Here is a 5,416-nt window from a genome sequence, read left to right as displayed (position 1 = left end):
GATTCTGAAATAATGTGCTTTTCCACCTCAGTTGTAGTAAAGAGGACCAGAATTTGGCTTTGACCTCCTTAAAGCAACCCATCCAAGATCCAAATGTTACAGTATATTTTCATAGGCCATGCTCAACTCAGCCTGAGAGATGTATATACTCAATCTGTAAAGAGAGGGCATTCTCCAAGTTTTTATTTGACCCAAGGTACCTGACTGTCCATTGGGAAACTCAGCAAAACAAAAGAAACACCAAAAGCCAGGATCATGCATCAACACTTTTAATCTCAAATGGTATAATAATTCAAGATAGTTCATCTTATTTTGTCTTGTTCACATTCTCTGGGGAAAGTGGGAATCAAACCCAAAGATGGGGAGCAATAGACATGGAGCCATACTTCTCATATTTCAGCTTCTTCCAGCTTAAGACATTGCCACAATGACAACTGGTTTTCATCTCCTTAGGTGGAAGCACATAATCCCACATGTACACATTCCCAATCTCCCCAACAAAGGACTGATTTATATCAAACCCACCTCCATAGGAATCCTGGTCTTGCCCCAATATGATTGTGGCATTTTCATTCAAGGTGTATCCTACTTTCAAAACCTTCCTCACCAGGGGTTTCCCATTCATCCATATCTCAGCAACCGCTGTGGCTGATTCTCAAGTGGCACAGATATCCACTGGGGTCAGAGGAGACTCAGTCACCTGGAAAGTAACTGTTTCTTGTCCAACTGTCAAACTGTACTCTCCCACTGTATCCCTGAAGAGGAGGATCTTATTGTCCAAAACTTGGGGGGTGTAGGAGAACATAGAATAGTCATGGGGCAGTTCTGAGTAGGTCCACAGGTACACCGTGAAGCTCTGCAGCTGTTTGTTCAGCAGTGGGGTCAGAGTCACATAGGAATCAGCTGTTGGTTTGGGAAGAGAAATGCCTTACCCCAGAGGTCTGTGGATGAAGAATTATGGGAAGAAAGAGTTAGCCTTTGTTTTCCTCCATGTTGCTCTGCACATGAATAGGAGTGTTGGATTCAGAACAATAGAACATAAACTCCTTGAGGGCAGGAACTTTTTTTTTAATCTTTGTAGCTGTATTATCTAGGACATGGACCTGTGAATAGTACTCAGTAAATGTTTAATCAATTTAGCCATATGGAAACTAGGCTGGGATACACACACAAATATGTATTTCAGATGAAGAAACTGCCTTAAAGAGAAGTTAAGTGACTTGTCCAGGATTTCATAACTACAAACTGTCTGAGGCAGGATTTGAACTCAGGTGATGACAGATTGATCTCCTCAAGGGTGATTGAATCAAAGGATTAGGGCACAACTTCTGGGGCAAGTCTGAGTTTTCACCTCACTTGCAGCAAATGGAATGAGAATTTTGGGTTTGAATACATATACATATATGTGAATATATATGTGTGTATATATAATTGTTCATATTCATTGACACATTCATATATACATACATATATACACATGCACATGCATATATAATAGATACATGCACACATATACATACATAATATATATTATGTATGTATATGTGTGTATATATACACATATGTGTATAGCAGGTGTAGTTATATATATATGTTTTTGTGTGTATACATATATATCTATATCTATCTATCTGTATCTACCTATATAGATATAGATAGATATAGATATAGATATAAAATGTTGGGTCAATATCTATTATACAAGGAAGAAATAATAGTCTAACTCTCTAGCAGATTAATGAGCAAAAGGTCCCAGCTTACTGTAAATGTGACACTGGGGTTTACTTTACCCATGAGTCTATCCTTTACTAATTTCACAACTCAAGGTGTACTACCTGCCCACCTCCACTTCCAACATAATTACACCCAAGATGGAGAATAACAGAACACCGTAGGTTCCCAAAATCATAGTAACAGAAAAAAGAGTTTGGTAGTTATTAGAACAGTGCTATAGCAAAGAGAGGTAGGATGAGGTGGAGGCCTAGAAAGGTCCTACTGCCAAACTGTGAATGAGGAACCAGATAAAGCCAACTACTTCCTTGTTGGTCAAGGTTGCCCACACCAATAAAAGCAATAGAAACACCAATAAATAAAATAGAAAGGCAATGCTGATGATCTGCATAGCCAGAGAGGGATGGTTTGGAGGCAGGCACATTTGGAATTGGGTCAGTCAGTCAACAAGCATTCATTAAGTGCCTACTGTGTTCTAGGTACTCTGCTAAGTGTTGGAGACACAAAGAAAGGCAAAATAAAGAAATCTCTGCCCTCAAGAAATTTAATGGGAAAGCAACATGCAAACAATTAAGCACAAATAAGATATATATAGGATAAAATGAAGATAAGCAACAGATGATACTGGGTGACAGAGCTAAATTGGATGATTATATAGAATTATTATCCAGAAATGAATGGTCTCTTGGTAAGGCTACTTTCCAAATCTGGATTCTAAGTCCCTGCTTGACCTGTCCTTCTGACATGTAGCTTGTACTCCACATTCACACTTAAAGTAATTTAGCTTTAGTTACACTCAGCATCTGGCCAGAGAATCTGGTTTCTGTGAATAATTTAATTCTTAGGGAAAGGAAGAGAAGGAAAAGGAGAATATTATGCTCTAGAGCTTGTAGCTAGCCTAATGAAAAGCCCCAGATTCTCAGCAATTGGCAGCAGAAGAGCCAATGAAGACAGAGAGGGAGCCCCTTGTGAGATCACAGAGGGAAGAATAGAAGAAGGGCATTAAAGCTCTTCCATGGGAAGATGTGATTGGGACAGGACGCTAAAAAAGACAGTCAAGAGCCAATCACTTACCGTCTGGAGAACTATAGAACTCTACACAACTATGGTGTACCTTCATTCAGCAGTTAGGGATTGAATTAGATAAGGTCCTCCTAAAGCTAGGTAGTATAGGGGATACAACGCTGGGTCTGGAGTAAAGAACACTCATCTTCCTGAGTTCAGATTTGGCATCAAACACTTACTAGCTGTGTGACCCTGGCTAAGTCATTTAACCCTGTTTGCCTCATGTTCCTCATCTGTAAAATAAGCTGGAGAAGGAAATGGCGAAATACTCCAGTACATTTACCAAGAAAACCCAAAATTAGGTCCCAAAGAATCAGAAACAACTGAAAACAAGTGAAGAACAAACTGAGATTAAATGATTTTTTGATAACTCCTTCTTGTAAAGGCCCCAAATGACTTTTATTTTTGCCAAGATTGCCAACATCAAGCCTTCCAGTGTTAGGGCCAGCTTTCTGTTTTTTTCTAGCCTGGTGTCTTTCTATTGGCTCGCCCATCAACCCTTCCTATCTTGTGCCTGTCTTAGCCCCCTTTTCTTGACCATCTAAGGAGCCCCAAACCCAGCAAGCTCATTTCTACCTCTATTGGCCATAGATCCTGAGAAGGTGATGAGGAGCAGGGTCCACAGTAGCTGGATCTCCATCTCTTCCTCATGAGGTTTCCAAGGACAGTAACTGGTCTAAAATCAGAGGTGGTAGACAAGTCAATTGAAACATCTCTGGGCTTTGGTTTCCTCATGTGCAAATTGAATTGAATGAACTACTGCCATTGTCTTATTTGATCCTCAGAAAACCCCACAAGTATGGCAGGACTTGAACTGAGGTCTTTCCTGACAAAAGGTTGGGTTTTGTTTTTGTTTTTTTTTTTCTTGTTTCAAATTAACTATTCTACCATTGTATATTGGAATGACTGGAAAGATAAAATTAACAGACATGGTACCAGTAGACAACAGGTAAGTGTTGATCTTTAATTCAGACACAGGAGAGAAAAACTCGGGCTGTAGTAAATACTGATGTGCACATGAAGGAGGTAGAATTTAGGATGGACACTTGAGAATGAGTCAGATTTTAATAGGTGAAGACTAGGGAAAGGAGTTTTTAGGTCTGAGGGAACATTATGAGCAAAGATGGAAGCAGGAATGAGATTGGAATGTACAGGGGACACTGATGAGGTTGATTTGATTAGAACAAATAGAGGTTGGAGAGCAAATAAGGTTGTATGCATAGGGCAGGGCCAGATTGAAGAGGCTTTGGAGAGTCAAGCTGAGGGCTTTGAAATTCTGTAGAAGGAAATCATGAGCTATTGTATGTTCTTAATCCAGAGAAATTTATGGTAAAAATATTTTAAGAATATTTGTTTGGCAGCTGATACAGGATGGTTTGGAGTGGGGAAATGATGGAGGCAGTAAAACCATTTAACCAGCTGTTCCAGTAATCAGTTTGTGAGGTGATGAAGGATTTAGGGAGTATCACTGAGAATAGAGGGGAGTAGAAAATCTGAGAGATGTTTCTAAGAAGAAATGATTGCTTTATGAAAGATCAGATATACAGGGGTGGGTGTGATAAATGATCGATTAGACCTTTATTTTATTCCGATCAGTATTAATCACTTTTATATCTTTCTATAGGGGTAGTGATTATAAAATCTGAATATTTGGCTCAAGATCTGTGACCTGCACATTGTTATTCCACCTGCTTAATCATAGGAAGCTAACTAGAGGACTCCACCATTGTTTTTCCTTGGTATGGTGACCAAGCCCAGCATGATAGAGTGACTCAATAACATGGAAAGTCCCTCAGCTATTTTTGTTCTCCCTCGGTCTCTTATCATTCCACTATTGCCCAACATCTGGAGATGGCCTTGAGCATTTGTCCAATAAGTGACTTTGTTTGCCAGCCTGTGGCCTTCCTTTCCATCAGTCCATCAGCCCACATAGATGTTTTGACACCTATTTTTTAGCCCAGCCCATGGGTCTGCTCCTCAGCTCAGTAGGACTGCCTGAAAGGTCAAGACAGGTCAGTTATGGTCTGCCCATCAACTCATTTGTCAGCTAATGGGAATCTGTATATTGTGTTGACCCTCCTGGAGGGTCAAGGGCAAGGTCTACCAAACAATAAGATTCTGTGTTTTTAGTTTACTTCATTTTTATTGTCTGCATATCAAGCACTATAAAACTAAGGCTCTGGAGGAAGGAGGCTTCTCAGATTGTGAGGAAGATCTGAAATCTACTTCATTAGAGGAAGCCATGTACCCTTAAAAAAGTGCTATTGGCTCAGGGCTCTGCCTCAGTTTCTTTTATTGTAGGTTGGACAGTTTTGTACACCATATCATGGTGACCCAATGGGACAGTGATGTGTCTCTCCCCACTCCATACACACATATACCTCTTTAGGCCAGCCCGTGCAAGGGTCCCAAACAGGAAGTACACATCCAGATGAATTTTTGAAAATGGCTCTCCCATGGAAACTGACCCTGGGAAGTTGGACTCCCCTCGTTGTCCACACCTCAATTCTCTGAGCCTGAAGTAAATCTTTTGAAGATGCATGAGCCTGCCTTAGTTTACCCTCTAAAATTCTTTCCCTTAAAGAAAGTTCCCAATTGGGCTAAGAGGGACTTATAGGTA

At 40.2% G+C, this 5,416-nt stretch overlaps 1 pseudogene; it reads right to left on the bottom strand.

Moving 5' to 3' along the window:
- Positions 1-253: 253 nt before the first annotated feature.
- LOC114026399 lies at positions 254-3,531 on the bottom strand (annotated as a pseudogene).
- Positions 3,532-5,416: the final 1,885 nt, after the last annotated feature.

Source organism: Vombatus ursinus, unplaced genomic scaffold (assembly GCF_900497805.2).
Source record: "Vombatus ursinus unplaced genomic scaffold, bare-nosed wombat genome assembly UNPS02014838.1, whole genome shotgun sequence".
Classification (NCBI taxonomy): domain Eukaryota; kingdom Metazoa; phylum Chordata; class Mammalia; order Diprotodontia; family Vombatidae; genus Vombatus; species Vombatus ursinus.
This window is presented reverse-complemented; position numbering and strand designations above follow the sequence as displayed.